Source organism: Enhydra lutris, unplaced genomic scaffold, assembly GCF_002288905.1.
Source record: "Enhydra lutris kenyoni isolate GAN:26980312 unplaced genomic scaffold, ASM228890v2 scaffoldscaffold17, whole genome shotgun sequence".
Lineage (NCBI taxonomy): Eukaryota > Metazoa > Chordata > Mammalia > Carnivora > Mustelidae > Enhydra > Enhydra lutris.
The window spans coordinates 6,944,565-6,962,596 of record NW_019154101.1 but is presented as its reverse complement, the minus strand read 5'-3'; the positions used below and the strand labels follow the sequence as shown (position 1 = coordinate 6,962,596).

Sequence of the window (18,032 nt, the reverse complement as noted above, 5' to 3'; positions counted from 1 at the left end):
GGTCCTCAACAGGGGTCTTCCCATTCTGAGGCTGAACAAACTTCACTATCAAAAAATCCTTTCCAGGGGTGGGTTGGGGGGAGATCCTTTTCTATCTCCTCACCTCAGCTTCTCCTGTGTTTATAGGGGCTCCTGTGGTCAGGGATGTGTGCTCACAGCCCTCTGAATACTGCAGAGGCTTAGACTCCCTCAGCCTGATCCCACCTCACCTGGGACCGCTGGCTCAGACTTCTCCTTTTCCAGCCCTCCAGGTGACCCTCACTTCTTTCCAGTCATCCAGCCCTCCCGGTGCTCACCACTGCTCTTTCTGTCTGTGACCCAGGGACTGGCTCTGATGGCCAGCAGTGATCCACAGGGATGTAGGGTGGCCTGGGTGGCCTGGAAACACTCCTCACTTCCAACCTGCTCTTCACCTCTTATCTCTCAAGGCAAAAAACCAAAGAGAATGAACCAGACTTCTGTGGGCAGAGAGCCAGGGCCCTCAAGAAGCCATACGGTAGAGCAATGAAGTGGACACTGGGTGAGTACCAAACCGGGATCTGGACACAGGTACTTTGCTTTTGTGACTGTGGAACTGTGTATGTGTTTCATTGCGCTGTGGGCTTGTCACTTGCCAAGTGAGGACAATTAACAGTACCTGCTTCAATGTAAACTGGTGCAGCCACTGTGGAAAACAGCATGGAGTTTCCTCAAGAAATTAAAAATAGAAATACCGTATGATGTAGTACTCCCACTACTAGATATTTACCCAAAGAAAACAAAAACACTTTGAAAAACTATATGCATTCCTTTGTTTACTGCAGCCTTATTTACAGTAGCCAAGACAGTAGATGAAGGAATAAGGAAGAGGGACTATCACAAAATGGAATGGTACTCAGCCATAAAAAAGGATGAGAGCTTGCCATTTGTGACAACATGAATGGACTTGGAGGGTATCATGCTAAGTGAAATAAGTCAGACAGAGAAAGACAAATCCCTTACGATTTCACTTACATATGGAATTAAAAAAAAACAAACAAACCCAAATGCGTAAACAAAGAAAGCAGAAACAGACCCGTATATACAGAGGACAAACTGATAGCTGAGGACGGGAGTAGGAGCAAGGAACAAATGGGGTGAAGGGAACACAGGCTTCCAGTTATGGAATGAGTAAGCCACGGGGATGAAAGGCACAGCATAGGGAATAGAGTCAAGAGTGTTGTAATAGTTGGTCACTACCCTTGTGAGCAGAGCATAATGCACAGACTTGTGGGATCGCTGCATTGCACACCTGAAACCAATGTCATGTTGTGTGTCAACTAGACTCATTTTTTTTAAATGGGAGGGGATTGGCCTTTATCCCTATGAAAGCTGTATACTACTACTCCCAACGAAGGAAATGCAAATTCCAAAAAAAAATAAAATAAAATAACAGTACCCACCGGACTCAGGCTGGATTCCCCCAGAAGCAGGCCCTGAAGATGACTATTCCGGTACACATGGTTGATTTAGGAGGTAAAGGAAACAACAGTGGGGAAGTGAAGAAGTAAGACAAGGAAGGGAAGAAAGGCGACCAAGTGTACGCCATCTCACTGGCTCCTAGGGTGGGCTCTCCCTGGGCATGTGCACATAACACACTCCACCAGAGGGATGAGGGAGTGGGGGTATTTATACACGAATTCTCACATGCCATGGGTGGAGGGCTCTCCCAGAAGCTGTCAATGCCCCCACACTTCTGGCCTCCCACACAGTAGTAAAGTGGGCTTCAATGCCCAGAGGGAGCCCTCTCAGGAAAGGACAGGTAGGTGCTGGCGATTAGAAGCCTTGGGAGTGGAAGTGGTCAGGGGGAGGGCATAGGAACAGGGCACCAACCGCCTCTGTTGCATCATCTCAGAGAGCTGTTAGGAGGCACAATGAGGTCACAGATGAAGAATGCTTAACACAGTGCTTGATGTACAGGTGATTCATCACTAACTGAGATCCAGCCTCACTCCAGCCTTCCCATGTCTGGCTCCAGCAACTTCCTGCTGCCTAACAACCATGAGGGAGGTCTTGGGGATGGGAGGGCCAGGGATCAGGAAAAGAAGGGACTGGAGAAGAGAAGACCAGAAAGAAGAGGGGGTGCAAAAGAACCAGGAAGGAAGTGGGCCCTGGAGCCCAGGCCTGACATGAAATGTGATTTGGAACAGAGTATGAAAGCCACAGGAAAATGTGGGACACCTACTCCATGGGCCCAGCCAGACACCACATACAATAATGAACATAGAAAAACTCTCTCTTATCATCTCCCCTTATCACCTCTGCCATTTGGGATGGTGCCAAGAAAGAAAGAAAGGGAGGGAGGGAGGGAGGGAGGGAGGGAGGGAGAGAGAGAGAGAGAGAAAGAAAGAAGAGAAAGAGGGAAGAAGGAAGGAAGGAAGGAAGGAAAGAAGGAAGGAAGGAAGGGAGGGAGGGAGGGAGGGAGGGAGAAAATTAGGACACATTAGAACACTGGGGGGATCCAAGATACATGTCAGAAATTCCCGGTTAAAGATGCTTCCTAGGTGGTAGCTATTTCCAGTGTTGAGGCGACTTTGCCTTTGATTTTCCTCCTCCACATCCCATCTCACCCTCCTGTGCCAGCAGCTGAGACCCCAAACCCTATGCCTTCAAATTTCCCCAGGGAAGGAATGTTTCCCTTGCTCAGCACAGAGTTCAGAAGGCATCCTCAGGGACAAAGAAGAAGGGAGCTGGGAGGAGGGAGGAAAGCTGGGAACTCAGCCCGCTGGAGGAGGAGATGGCCCCCGGGGAGTGAGAGTGCCACCTAGTTCCACTTCCTATCCAAGTCCCACCCCACCTCTCTTGCCCCCCACCTCCACTGCCCCTCCAGTCAAGGAAGACACGTTTCCTGCCCAGGTTCTAGAACCCCAAGCTGATACCTTCAGGGCACCAACTTGCTCTGAGGTGTGTCAGGCTTTCATTTTTTTTTTTTTTTTAAACTCTGCTCTAAAGTATCAGATCATAATAAAAATCAAATCAACAAGCATTTACTGTGCAGCTACTATGCAAAAAACACCGTGCTGGGTGCAACAGGAAATTCCAAAACAACTACAATTGTCAGCCACTGACCTCAGTGTGTTATGTAGTTGGAAAGATGAGGCATAAATGATTAAACAGTTAACAACACAATAGAATGTGTTTGAAGTTTCTAGGTGCTTATTAAATAAAAGTTAGCCAACAACACATTGTAACATCCACAGGAGTGCCAAAGAGGAGAGAGAAGGAGGTGTCGGCAGGCCCATGGGTAATCAAGGAACAACAACCCAGCTCCAATCTACCCTGTGTGGACACTAAGGAGAAGCCCGAGTGACTTCTCTTCTTTCCCACCTCTCCGCCAGACCCTCCTTTCTCTCAGAAGAAACATACTAAGCACCTTGCTTCAGGAGTTCAGACCAGAAAGTACCAGAATTGGGATTAAAATCCTAGGGTCTTCACAAGGAGGGAAATCTTGGGGTAGCTCCGGAAGGATGAAGGGAGAGGGGTTCTTTCCTCTGTGCCTGCTCCTTGGCTTTTCCTTGTCTCCAGGCATACCTCCTCTTCCATGGAAGGCTGGGTGCCTGCATAGGGGAGGCAGAAGGGCACTGGGTGGGTGTGCTCTACCCTCCCCCCCATCTTTAGGTGTGTCCTGCTATCTCCCTTCATGGAAATCCCTCCACAGAGAACTCTCACTTGACCCAAAGACGCTGTGTTCTAATTGATGGGAAATTGTTCATTGCTTGTCAAGTTATCGTTCATTTCCTGATCCTTAATGACCGATTTTTCCACCAACCAGCCTAGAGTCCCATGCCCACCACCCCATGGACCAAACCTGAGTCTCTGAGTCCCAAGAAATGACTGCAGGGGACCATGCAAATATCTCCCAGGACCCAGGCACCCAGCCAACATGGCACCAAGCAGGGCAACTGAGCCCCACCCCCAGTCCTGAGAGAGCCTTCTGCCCCATAGCTCCCCCCCACACACACACACAGCTCCCCACAGTGCATGGTCCTCCTCTCGGGGCAATATGGTAACCTGATAAGCTTCCCCCAGGGCTAAGAGCCCCCCTTAAAAGGGGGGCATCTAGAGAGTGTCTTGAGGGTTCCTGGCACAGTTCATTAAGATATCAACCCTTAATGAAGTATTTCTTTGTTTAAATCATCATTTATCTTGGGGAACAGGGGCCTTTGTGGCCAAGGAAAAGGCTGCCCCCTTACAATCCCTCTACCACCTCCACCCAACACAGCCCCCCCACCCCACCCAGGGGTCTGTCAGAGTCTGAAAGACTGGGAAGCAGGGTGGGGAAGAGCATTTGGGAAATGGGGAGGGGAGAAGATTCCAGAGTGGAAGAATCACAGGGGGGAAGGGGGACAACTTGATTGAGCAGGAGGCAAAGGAGGAGAGAGAAACAGAGACCTGGGGTGGGAGGGGTGGGAAGGTGCACATAGAAGGAAGCCCACTACAGTGTGACCACAATAGCCAAAGTTCAGAAACAACCCAACTGTCCATCACAGGGAGGCTGGGCAAAGAAACGAGGGCACTCTGATGCAGTACAATGCTCTCCACCAGGCTTTTCAATGATTGACCTAGAGATACATGTAGCAAGCCTAAATTAATCTCCCCAGCATGAAATAAACACCAAGAACAAAAAGTAAAAGCAAGAAGCAGAAAGATACCTTCTATTTAAAATTTCAAGACACCCAAGTGAGAACTTACTTGGAGGACTACCTACCAGCTGCAAGAAACTGACTGCCTCTGGCATGGGGATGTTGGAGAAAGTGGAAGGAATAGGGAGAGGTCCTCAACCGTATCAGCAACAATGTTGATGCTTATACAGCAGCTCAATTAATTTCACAAAGGGAACACACTCTTGCAACCAACTCCCAAATTCAAAACTCAGAACATTCCCAGACCCCCCAGGAGCCTCCTCTTACTCTCTTTCAGTCATGCCCCCTAAGGTCCAATGCTAGAACCAGTTTTTTGTTTTGTTTTGTTTTTGTTTTTGTTTTTATTTTTTAAGATTTAATTTTTTATTTGACAGAGAGAGAGATCAAAAGTAGGCAGGCAGGGGCAGGGTGGGGGGAAGCAGGGTCCCCGCTGAAGAGAGAGCCTGATGCAGGGCTCGATCCCAAGACCCTGAGATCATGACCTGAGCTGAGCAGAGGCTTAACTCACTGAGCCACCCAGGTTCCAGGTGCCCCTGGAATCAGTTTTTGAATTTCAGAGAAATGGAATCTTACTGGGTGCTTTCTCGTGTCGTGAGTTTATGCTCAACATTGCATGTGTGAGATGTCTCCATGTTGCTGTGCATGGCAACGGTTGGTCCATTCTCATTGCCAAGTACTAGTTCTTGTACACGAAGACCATGATTTGTTCCCTTATTGCACTGCTCATGGCTATTCTGCATGGTGCTGTGGAGAACATTCCAGTGTATGTCTTCTGGTGAACACACATATGTCTGAGTTTTAGGACTGGAGCTGCTGTGTTATGCTGGAAAGTTCTATTCCTTAATAAGGCCAAAACAAAGGAGGAAAGAGGAGGACAAAAAAAGTAAGAGTCAAACCATCAGATGAATGGAAATATAAACCATCTGAGCCTAGATGTATGGGATTGAGGAGACTAATGTTTTTAGACCCCCCCCCCCATACCTCCCGAGTGTCAGACCTGGAAGGAGGAATAAGCTCACCCAGTAGCTCACTTTACCCCACCACAGGGCAGCAGCTGACCCTGGCGAGGGGCCTACAGAGCAGGAAGACCTGGGAGCGCTTCCTGGATACACCACCTCCTAGCTGTGTGACCTGGAGCAAGTTGCCTGACCTCTCTGAGCATCAGGTTCCCCATCACAAAATGAGAAGAGCGACCATGTCTAGGGCGATAAAGCTCAAAGACCCATGAGAGTCAAGTGCCTGGAGCAGAGCAAGCTGAATAAGTATCGGCTGCATTTGTGTGTAGGGTCTGCATTTTTGTGAGGTCAGTTTTCCTCATTTTTAGGTGAGGAAACCAGGGTTTACAAAAGGGAATGGGAGCATGTCTGGAAAACTAGATGATTTGTCAGTGCTTTTTCCTGCCAGCCACCTAAGGAGCCATTCTCCCAGTGTTGTGGAGGAGGAAAGTCAGGCTCAGACAGCATGTAACTTGCCCAGATCACACTGCTGGTAAAGGTCAGAGGCTAAAGCTCAACCCAGGGCTGCCTCATGCCAGCCCCTGTGACAATGGCCTTCCCAGCAGGGCTAGGCCATGGGCTTTCATTCTCCCCATAGTTAATACCCCGGCCCCTTTGAAGGGGATCCTCCTGCCAATTCCGGGTCACCTCCACCTTGGGAGCCAAGGGCCACTCTTAAACCTTCTCACAAAGCCCTTGTACCAGAAGGAAGATCTTCGGAGGGGCTGAGTTGATTTTGGGGTGTTTGTTCGGTACCTTTCTTTGGTGAGGCCTTGTTTTCCTCACCAAAATGCGATTTTTAGGTGAGGATAAGACAGGGTCTTTTGCCTCTCTTATACCCCCCTACTGTGACTCACAGGGTGCTGGAAACTGAGCTGGCTTGAAGATGACCTGTAACCTGAAATGAAAGCCAAAGCATTTCCCAGGGAACCCCCTTTGGGCAAGAGAGCCCCTGTGGGAGGTGCAGAGGGCTGCTGCAGGAAGGTGACAGGGAAAGGAGGGGGGGGGGCGCTGCTGAGAGTCAGACAGAAAAGAGATGGACGAGCTTGTTCCACCTCCCCTCTGCAAAAATCCCTTCTTTTGTACTAAAAGTCCACCCTGAGCCTCTGCAGGAAGGATGGGCAGGAGGCCTGAGGGGCATGGCCACGGCCCGGTTGGACGGACACAAGGACCAGCCAGCTCCAGGCCAGGCCCGGACCTGTCCACCCCGCCCGACTCCCATCAGAGCTGACTCTCCATGGAAGCTAAACTGGATCACGTGGCCAAGGGCCTCCTTTCTCCCAAACCGCGCTCCTCCTCCGGTAAGCTACTAGCGGAGCTGCTTTAGAAAACTTTCATGATGTTCTTCCCCCTCCTCACTGAAGTGGCTCTGGTCAGAATCCTGCTTCACCACTTACCAGCTCTGTAAGCCCGGGCAAATGGCTCAATCTTCGTGTGCCTCAGCTTTCTTTTCTGTGAAATGGACATACTGGTACTCTCCACCTCATCAGGTTCTTGTGAAGATGAAGTACGGCATCTGCCTGGCCTGAACCTTAGCTTTGTTATTTCTTACTGCTACTGCTATTACTATCCTGGGAGGGACACTGTGGAGAGTCACATAAATGCCACTTAGACTCCTCCTTACAATTTCCCACCTAGATACCTGAAGGGTTCCAGAAGGATCTAATTTTGTCTGCCATACCCACCTAGTAGGGCAAAAACAGAGGATCCAGGCCTGGATGGGGTATCACTAACCGTACAACTACTTTTGACTATTTGTACCCGCAGAAAAGGGATGGAATAATTGATGAAAACTGACCCAAAAGGGAGCCTCCTCTCCTAGGTTCCTGTCCTTCCAAATCCTATTGGAAAGACCTCTTCCAAGAGATCCTTCTCTCTCCAGGCAACAGGCCTGACTCACGCTAAGCACCCCCAGCTCACACTCCACGGGGGCACCAACGTGTCTGCCGCTTCTCCTCCTGCCTCAGGTGCTCTGGCCAGAAAAGCTTTCAGGAGCCACTGCCTTCCTGCCCTCCTCCCACAGCAGGGCCCTCAGGGTATTCCTTGAAGATCTGGGGCAGGGGGTGTCTTTCACTTCTCCCCACCTGTAACACACGGAGACAGACAGACGTTTTGGAAGTGGAGGTTTTATTCAGTTTTCCACGGGCGTCTGCTACCAACATACCCCTCCGCCTTGGAACTCGGGCCTTTCCCCATCCCCATTCCCCCATCCCGACTCCCCCAGCCCCGCCTCCGCCCCAACCCAACCCACGCCACTGCCACCACCACCACCACTATCCCTCCCAGCCCCCAGGCAAAGACATTGAGTTTTGTTTGCAATCCGATTTGTCCGGATAATTGCCTCGACTTTGCACTTCGCTTTGCCCGCGTGTATCCGGCTTTGGGCCCCTTCTTCACCGGTTCGCAGGGCACTTTCTGGGAAATTCCCCTTCCGGTAAGGGAGTCAGCGCGCGCCCGGGGTAAGGGTTCACAACGCCCAGAAGAAGCCTCCCCACCTCCCCCACCCCCGATTCAGAAAGCTCACCCCCAGCCCCCATGCAGTGGGGATCAGGAGAGAAGCAAGGAAGGACTCGGGCCCGACACCGGCTCCGGGATCAGGGCCCCCGGCCACTCCCCGCGCCGAGCGCAGCCCGCCGGGAACCAATGAACCGTGTGGGAGCAGGGCTCGGCCGTACCTCCAGACTCCGGGGAAAAGCTGGGGTTTGCAGAGCGCGCCACAGAATTCGCGAGGGCAGGGAGAATCCCTGGGGTCTCTCCACCTCCCCTTTCTCAGGTCCGCAGCCCCGTGTCTTCTTCCCAAGTCCCCACTTTTCTTCCCCTAAAGTTCGGTCCACGTGGTCTTCTCTCGCCCGCCGCGGCGGCCTGGCCCGGTGAAAGCGGCTGCACCTGCTTTAGGCGAATTATGGTAGCGCTAGAAGTTGGTCTCCCCTCCCTCCACCGCTCGCTCGCTCGCTCGCTCGCTCCCTCCTCCCCGGCTCTCTCCGCGCGCTCCCTCCTTCCCTTTCCAGCCCGCGTCCCCCGCCCCCTCCCGCCCCGCCCGCGCGCCGCCCGCTCGCAGCCACTCGCATTCCGGCCTCAGTCGCAGCCCCTCGGAGTCCGGAGCCGGCCGCCCCTGCGGACCGGACAGCGCGACCGGCGGCCGGGACGGAGCCCCCAGCCCGCGAGGAGGGCGCGGCGCAGGCGGCGGCCGCGCGGCGGGGAGGAGCCCGGGCCGGAACCAGGGCTGGGCCGGGGGCGGGGACGCCGGGGTCCCGGAGCCCCGGAGCCGGAGCGAGCGAACAAGCGTCGCGGGAGCACCGGGAAGGAGGAGCACCGCCGCCGGAGCGAGCCGAGCTACCCACAAAGTGCGATGCCCCAGCGGGGCTAGGGCGCGCGGCGGCCGGCGCAGCGCGGCGCGGAGGGAGGACGCCCGGGAGCTGCGCGGCGCCGGGAGGCGCGGAGGGGCAGCCCCAGCGGGCGGCGGCGGGCCCGGGCTGCGACCCGAGCGAGCCCCATGCCCCGCGCGGGCTGACGGGCCGGAGCCCGCACGGAACGGCCGGGCTGGACAGGTAGGTGGCGGGCCGAGCCCGGGGACGCGGGTGGGGGCTGGGCCGGCGACCAGACCAACTCCCTATCTCGCGCACTCTCTCGGCCGCTCGCTGGCTCACTTTGTGTTTGCAAACTGCCCGCCGGAGCCGCGCCGGGCGCCGGGAGGAGCCGGGCCCAGGCCGGCGCACTTTGTTCCAGCCGGGGCCGGCAGCGGCGCCCTGACCCCGCGCCGCCACCACACCCCGCCCCCGGCCTGGGCCCCAGCGGCCCACAGCCGCCTTGGGAACAGGTGGGGGCTACGGCGGGGCGGCGGGAGGTGGGGGCAGCCGGAGGTCGGCGGGGAGGGGGGGTTGGAAAGGCCACTGAGGTCCGCCCTTCCCCCAGAATCTGGGCCCCGCCCCCTCCCGGCCTGGCGGCAGGGAGTGGGGTGTAAGGGGGCGCGACCCCCCCAACCCGGCCCCCGCCCGAGTCAAACAAAGAGTACTTCCCGGCCCGGACTTTCCTGAGCTGGGGAGGGAAGTGGTGGCGCGAGCTCCCCCAACCCAACCCCAGTCTGTCCAGGATTCCCCAAGAAGCGCCGGAGGCAGATTGGGGGTGGGGGGGGAACAGCGGTCTCACCCGCCGCGTCGCCTCTGGTGAGAAGGGGACTTGTTTTGCTGGGCTCGCGCCTTGGAGGTTCCGGGGCCAGTCAACCCGGTCCCCCCATGGCTCGGCCAGCTCGCAGATAGAGCGGAAAACTTCTTGGGGACTTAAGAGCGTCTGGAAACGGCGCCTGTGCTGGAGGGCGGGGGACGGACCCGGCGGATACCTTTATTCACCGCATTTGGGGAGAGCCACCCCCACCCCCAACCGCCTCACCATGTTGGGGGGGAAAGGGTGGGCAGCAGCAGGGTTCCGAGGCCCCCAGGGAAGAGGGTTCCCGAGTAACCAAGCAGGACGCCCCTCAGACTGCCGACCCCAGTGTCTCCTCCCGACGGCCCCCCACGGAGTCACCCCGGCGGCGCTCCGACCCCGCGCTCCGCGTCAACGCCAGACTAACTTGGGGCTGAGCCCGGGCAAAGCCTGTGGCTCTAGAATGTGGGGCGTCTTGAGCGACCCGGAGTCCCGGCCTCCCCGGCAAAGGACCGTGTGATTTCGCGGGACGCGGATTCTGAGACAGAGGCCCTAACGGCTGCGGATGCCTTCCTACAACTGGGGCGACCTCGTGAACACGGCCGCGTCCCTCCCGGACCCTCTAGGTTGTAGGGAAGATGATATGGGAACAAGGAGACCCTGAGCCTATAGAGCGCCCGGCTCAAACCTTGGCAGTCCAGCTTCTCTTGTCAACCCCGCCTGGCAGATTTCCTCGCTCCCTCCGCGCCTGGGGTTTAAGGCGTCTGGAGATCACCTTGTTTCTAGCACCCCAACACCGGATCTCCCTGCAGATTGGCCGCGGAGTCTGGAGCAGGGGTTCAGATGGGGGGAATGAAAGAGCAAACCCGAGTCTGAAGCTGTCATCCTTGCGGTTCCTGAGAAAGCCCAGGAGCATTTTGGCCAATGCGGGTTTTTACAGCATCTTTATCCCCCTTTTCAAGCACTGCCTGGATTGTCCCAGGGCGAACTGTGTTGGGTCTGGGATTGAGGGCCCTGGGAGTAAAGCTTGAAGGACAGCAGGGGTTGGAGCCAGAGACTGGCCAGGGTGCCCCCATCTCCCACGCAGAAAGAAGGTGCAACAGGACCGCTAAAAGGCCTGTAGCAGTGGGAGGGTCTGACCAGTCCCACCTGAAAGCGCAGTGGGTAACCCAGACTCGACACTGAGAATTTGAACCCATGAACCCAGAAACTCACTTTCAGCAGAAAACCAGGACTAAACGATTCTAGCGGCAGGCATTTTAAGCCCCTGACTCCTGGTGAGCCAGCGGGTGGTCACAGGGGCGGGAAAGGCAGGGATGGCCACATCTCAGCTGCCCAAATGAGAGACACACTTGCTTCAGACAGCCCTTGCCTCAGACAGTCCCCACACAAACAGGCAGAAAATTGCTTCAGGGAATGGGAGGTCTGCAGGCTTGTTTTGTTTTAAACTTGAGAAACTTTGTCTTGCCTGGGTTCTGGGGTTCTTTGTCACCTGGCAGGCTGGAGGAAGGGCCCGGGACTGCTGTAGGCACCTGGATGGCTGGCTTGCTCTGGCTGCTTTAGATCTGAGCCTCTCTAAAGCGGGGATGTGCCTCGGGAAGGGGGTCGGGGAGCACTCCCTACCTGGTGTTGCTCCCACTTTTGTCAGCCAGGCAAGGTAGCATGGGGAGGAGAGGGTGCTGTGGGGGCACAGTCCCCCAAACATACCCAGGACCCCAGTAGGATGGGACTCTGCTCCCAGACCCTCAGCCTACTACCTTACCCTGGTCCCCAACCTTAGCCCTGAGTTAGGGGAGACCATGGGAACCGTCCCTCTTGGCACTAAGCCATTGGGTGTCTGGGTGGGGTTTTCTATCCTTCTCCCAGTCCTGGGCAGGTTTCCCAGGAGTTATGGAGTTGGGGAACCCCTGAGCCCTGGGGAGAGAAAGGCCTGACACCAACGCTGGGGAATGCCAGGGGTAGGGCAGGTTGGGCCCTTCTCCAACCTAGACACTGATACCCCCCACCCCTTTCCCCTGCCTTTGGCCAGAAACTTCCTTTCTGGCTGCCAGCAGGTAGGTCCCTTCTTGCCAGGAATGTGCATATCCTGCTGGGCCCCTACTCCAAACACACTTCTTCCTTGGGGTGGGGGTGGGAGAAGGCAGTGGGACTTGGGGGGGGGGCTTCCTTTGATCCAGTAATTCCCCCAAGTGTTTGCTGAGCCCCTGCTCTGTGTGGGCAGGTCCCCTGCTGGGCACTAGAGAGCCCAAGCAAGAGGCTCTGATCCTCCTGTTGCCCAGGTAGGAGAGACAGACAAGATGTCACATCAGGGAGAAGAGAGTGGGAGCAGGGTGTCTGTTTCAGAGGGAGAAGTGTGAGCTGTGGCGGAAAGGACAGGTCATCTCTAGAAGGCCCTGGTGCTCTGCCATACCTGGCCTGGCCGTACCCTCTCTCCCGACGTCCTAACCCTTCTCTGTGCCCCTGCCTTGGTAGTTTGCCTGTCTTTCCAGCTGAAATGCAAACCCCCCACGTCTATCCCCAGCGCAATGACTTTACTTTCCTGATAGCACAAAGCACGCAAAATAAGAATTTCTTCTACCCACGAAGTTCCACACAGCATCTCTTCATGGTCTTTCAACTCTCCCAGCTTCCCCAGAACCAAGGCCCAGCAGGTGCTACTTTTGACAGGATTCCACCGGCCAAAGTGGTTTCCTTGGACTTGGTTCCAGAACTCCGGAGCCCGGGGCAAGGAACTCGGGCCAGCCCAAGGCAGAACATGGGTTAGGGTGGAAAAGGCTTTGGACCCCGCCAGCCATGATGGGACTCCGGGGGAACTTAATTAAGCTCTTGGAACCTCAGTTTTCCTCTGTGTAAAATGGGTCAATAATAACCACCTTAGAGAGTCCATTTGGGAGTTGAATGTAAGGTACCTAGCGCTGACTGAGGAGTGGTTTTTATTATGAGACTCTGAGCATTGCCAGGACGCACGCTGGACTGAATGTTGGAAATGCTTGTGTTTGAACTTCCATTTCACGAGCTGGGGGAAATGAAGCCCAGAGAGAAGAAGCAACTTGTCTGAGGTTACACAGCCGGTCAGTGGGAGAGCTGCGGCTAAAATGTGGGGCTCCTAACTCCCAGTACAACCAGCTGGGCTTGAGCCTCTGCTGTGGGGAAGGGAGAAAGGAGGGGACAGAAGGTCTTCTCAGCTCCTGCCCTCGCTCCTTTACAGTACAGACTCAGGCCTGGGCTGCCCCCTCGGCACTCCCGGTGAGAAGGCTGTGTTTTTTCCTCCTGCCTTCCCTTTAAGGGAGGGTCTAGGTTCAGAACCTGGCATTTCCCACCTCCACATGACCCTGGAATGATGCAGTCATATGTTACCCCCCCAACACACACACACACACACACACACACACACACACACACACACACACCACCCTTTTAAGATGCTCATGGAGACAAAAGAAAATGCAAGGGATAATTCCCCCGAGTGTAGAGAAGGAAAATGGCTGGCACCACCTCCAGAAAGGAAGACTTCTGGGGTTTGGAACCCTAACCTACACAGTCTTATGGAAGAGAGAAGTTCAGCCGCCAGTCTTAGATCACTTCGGGACCTACCTGTGGATGGATCATCTCAAAGAAGCAAAAAAATACTCGACTTCAGCCTAAAGTTCCTGGCTTTTTCAGCATTGCCTTCCTGGATTTTCCATGGGAATGGATCCCTTCACCCAGTCCCGCCATGGGTGATCGTGGAATCACAGCAGGAACCCTTTACTTCCAAGCCCTATGGCTGCGCCTGCAGTGGTCTGGTGAGATGGCACCCAGTGGGCCCCTCACGGAGCCTAGACTCAGGGCACGCCTGCCTGAGCTAGAAATGGAGAGCTCCCAGCAGGGAAAGTGCACACATCAAAATGTCCTGTGCCTCAAGGGGGCCATCCAGGCCTGGGCATAGCGGCTGTTCTTCCTTTCCTTGATCCCCATCCCAGGCCTCCTCCTTTTAGGTCTTTGCCAGGCTGTCCCTCACTCCAGTGCAGCCCCGCACCCTCTCCCCATCCTGGCCAGAGCCATGCAGCCTGTGCCCAGAATCCTGGTAGCTCTGCTGACCTCATAGGTCCCAGTCCTCTACCCACTTGGAGCCTCCAGAGCTGGGGCCTGAGGTGCACTGGGCTCATTGGTAGCGCTGGATAGAGGTAGCTGGGGTTTTCTCCCACTCCCAGCTGATTCCGATGAAACCTGACCTGGGCTACCTTGCAAAATGGGGGCAGGGTGGGTAGGGACAAGATGGTGGGTTTTCCTCACACATAAGGGTGGAATGTGTGGAGTAGTGACCCTTTGGCAATTGTTCAAGGTAGTCAGGGTCAGCAGGTGGAAGTTACCTAGAATTCTCACCAGCAGCAGAGGAGGGACAAAGGACAGCAACTTAAGGGCAGGGTGACTCGGAATGGAGACCAGGAGGACTGCTGTCCAAGCCAAAAACATTGTGGAGCACTTAGTGTGTGCTGTGGCAAACATGAGGGTTGAGGGAAGAGGTTTAATAAGAGGTGACTCGATTGCAACTTGGACAATCAGAAATGGAGCAAACACCACAGGGCTGATCTTTCAGATAGCCCTGGAAGCAGGGCTCTGGTGTGACGCTGGGGGGCCGTGGCAACAGGATGCCTCTGCTGGCCTGGGAGGGCCCTCAGGAGGTCTGTGCTGTGTGAAGGGAAACTGGGGGGCGGTGGGCGAGTGGGCTCCCGTTCTGAGTTCCTCAACCCGATGAGCTCCCTCGAATTGAGTTGCGCAGCTCTGGAGCCCACACTTCCGGGAGAACCAGGCTGAAAGAAATTGGTCCCAAAAAAGGGTAGCGGTGTACTTCCTGCTTTCCTTCAGGGGTTCCCGGGGCCAGATGTGCATCTGCACCCTGCGAGGAAGGACATGCCGGCTGGGGAGAATTTTGGGTAGAGATTGAACGGCGGGATTTGCGGGAGACCCAGGGAGCGGCTGCAGCTGTAAGCGTCTGGGGATCAAAGCTCTCAGCGTGGAGAAGCTCCCTATCTTCTCAAGGCTTTCCATATCACTGGATCCGAGCAGGAAGTGCTTGCGAAGGTCGGATCTTAAGAATGCAGAGTTGGTCGACTTAGGGGAAGCCCCCAGAATCTCCCCCCTGGAGAGCCAGGGCTACTGGCCTTCCCTCCGAGCTCAGCGCACTTGCGGTGGGTTGCTTGCCTCGCCAGCATTGCCCGGAGCTGCTTCGAGCGCATCCGTGCAAGTTGCAGGAAGCTCCTTAATCTCTGAGCTCCAGGATGCTGCATCAGGGCCAGAGCGCCCAAGACACAGCCTGGGACTCGGGACCCACTCTGCCCAGTGCCCTGGGGTCTAGAAAATGTTGAAAGAGGGGGCTGCTGGTCCTTTAGCCAGCGGGAGGGCCGCCTCCTCCCCGAGGGCTACACTCCTCTCACTTGGGGCGGACATCGCAGGTCTGGGTGGTAAACAAGGTCTGGATTCACTGACCAGGGTCACCCGTACGCCCGCTGCTACCAACTTCCTAATCCCGTGTAAGACCTTAGGCATGGCCCACTTCTTTCTGGGCCAAGGTTTTCCTAACTGCACAACTGGGAACTCCGGCAGTCTCTTCTCCCGGGCTTCTCCGGGCCGAAGCTCCGGGTTGGGCATCAGGCGAGAGGAGAACCGGAAGGTCTCCGCGCACTCTCCCTTTGTTCACCGCGGCTGGAGCCTCCTGCCTCCGCGGCTCCTTCCCGAAAGGGGCGCTGTGGAGCGCGGGGCAGGCGGCCCGCGCGGCCCAGGCAAGGTTCCTCCCTTCCCAATTAGGCAGCGGAGCCTGATTAAAAGGGGGTGCTGCCCGCCCCCTCCTGCCCGATCTCCATCGACGAGATTTCCCTTCATCAGAATCTCACATCCTCCAGAAATTAATTTGATGCCTCTTGTTATCAATTAATTGAATCTCGTTGGGAGAGAGAGCTCAGCGAGGCGGGCGGTGGCTTGGCCCTGGTGTGCCGCTGGTGTGCCGCTGGTCTGCCCTCCCCCTCTCATCAGGACAGCCTCACCCCCTCCCCATTTCTCTGTTTCTGCCTTGCTCATAATTCCACTTATTTTCTAAAATAAAGCCACCGCTGTGAATCCTTTTGCCCAGTTTGGCTTGGATGGGTACCCATGGATGGGGCACTGCCTGGGATTCACCCTTCCTGAGCTGAGGAAGGGGCCATGTGGGGGTTCCTCTCCCCTGGGCCCTCTTCCGTCCCTCTGTAAATCAACAGAACCTCAGCCTTGGGGAATTTGGCCCTGACCCTGACCCTGTGTACTCCAGGAGCTGCTTGTGAGAAACTTGGAGAGGAGGACTGGGGGAGGGAGAGCTAGGGACAGACGGCAAGGAGCCTCCCCCACTAGACACACACACCCTAGTTGGAGGAGGCGATACTGGAGGGCCAGGCTAGGGGCCTGTCAGCCAGCAGGATTTTGTCCTTGTGAAAGTTTCATCTATTTTAGAGGAGGTGATTAGGACCTGTTGCCCCTGCCAGGGCTGATCTGCTCAGTGAAGGGGCAGCGGGCACAGATGTGTGGTACCTCCTAGCCACCCAAGAGCAAAGTTGGGCATCTGCAGGAACAAGAAGGTAAATGAGAGATGAAGGAGGAAGGTTCTAGAAGACATCCCAATCTGGGAGGGGGATGTGGCCGGTACAGGGTACAACTAAGTGGTTACCAGACCCTGACTTGGGAGCTGTGCCTTGCTGTTCCACATACCTTCCCTTGTCCTGCTCCTCAGGACAGCCCTGGGAGATTGTCCAGGTGATGATCTGTATTACTCTCATTAATGGTGAGGGACCCAGGCCTGGAGAGGTCATGTAACTTGCCCTGGGTCACACAGCTAACTGAAACGTGCTTCTCTGGAATGCTGGCCATAAGGGCTGAGGTCACAAATTGACCAACTTCACCCCTTAGGAGTTTTGTTGACGCACACAAAGCTTATTACAAGGGTACGTTTCACACAGATATCCCCACTTTGGCTTCTTTTGAAACACCCAGACCCCATCACTCTCAGCCTGCATTTCTGCATGTGGTAAGGACACACTCAGATTGAGTGTCCTGCGCTCCTCACCTGGCCTCCTAGGTGACAGGCCTAGCCCCCGAGGGCATTTTGGGTAGTAATTCTGTCTTGGAGATTTCACCTGTCCTCTGTACTCTCCAAGGAGGAACTGGGGGAAGGGGGGTGGCCTGAGAGACTCTTCAAGGCCTTTACTAGAGCTCAAAGAAGACCTTTAAGGACACCGCGACCCCAGGTGAATTCCCACACACTGTTCAAAACTGGTGGGGGGGGGGGATAATTGTCCCGTTTCTGACCACGGAGGGGATTATAGGGTTTTGTGTCTCCAGGAGCCTGTCCTAAGCTGAAAGCAGCCCATCCCTGCCCCGGTGAGCCTCTCTGTGAAAGTCGTCATCAGCCTCTTACCTGTCTCCCAAACTTACTTACTTTTTGTGGGGGAGGGGAAAGACTTTCTCCCAAGAATAAAACCTCACGTGGCAACAAGAGAGGAACTGGGCAGAAGTCACCTTTCTGAAACTCATTTTGGAACAGGGCAAGAGGGGGAAGGATGCTGAGGCTTATATATTCAGATGTGGGTGTGTTCTGGATGCCCCTTGAGTTGGTCCCCAAGATCCCTGTAAATGCCACATGTAAACATCATCAGGGAGACAGAGAGAGGGCCCAGGGCTGGTCAGGGGCAGGTGGAGCAGGAAGCAGTCAGGGACCCCAGGAAGGGCCAGACCCCATGGTGTGTCCCAGGCTGGCTGAAGCCCCTCCTTTGCTCATGGGAGCCCCCTGGTGCCAAGGGCACTACCAGAACCAGGCTCCAGATGGCCACTCAAGCCCTGGATGAGTCGCCCCTACCCCTTAACCAGCGGGGGCCCCCCCACATAACACGTCACTATTTAATTAGCCGTCTCTGATTAACCAAACTTGGCATTCGGCTTCTCTTGCCCTCATCTTTCCCAGCTCCGAATCAATGGCTTTGATATGCTAATTAGGGAGTAATTTAATTTCAAAAGGCCGCAATTAACAAGGGTGTTGTGGACATGCTGTAGTTAAGCGGAGTAATCTAATTTGCATTAGTAACAAGCAGGGACTAATTAGAAGCTTAATTAGACACTTAGATGGCTCTTATGTTTACTTTCTTAATGAGATGGAGTGGGATCTTTGGTTCTCTTTCCTTTTTCTTTCTTTCTTTCTTTTTTTTTTTTAATTGTTAATTCTTCCTCTTGATGT

General features: G+C 55.1%; 1 protein-coding gene across 3 annotated transcripts in view; it reads left to right on the top strand.

Annotated features, from left to right (window-relative positions):
* Positions 1 to 8,895: 8,895 nt before the first annotated feature.
* Positions 8,896 to 18,032, top strand: part of LOC111147544 (forkhead box P4) — a 50,320-nt gene continuing 41,183 nt past the window's right edge. For 2 of the 3 annotated variants that reach the window (XM_022503636.1, XM_022503635.1), the window contains exon 1: positions 8,898 to 9,204. The gene's annotated coding sequence lies outside the window, so the exon portion shown is untranslated. Of the gene's footprint in view, positions 9,205 to 18,032 lie in introns of all 3 variants that reach the window. The other variant, XM_022503634.1, reaches the window with a different exon arrangement.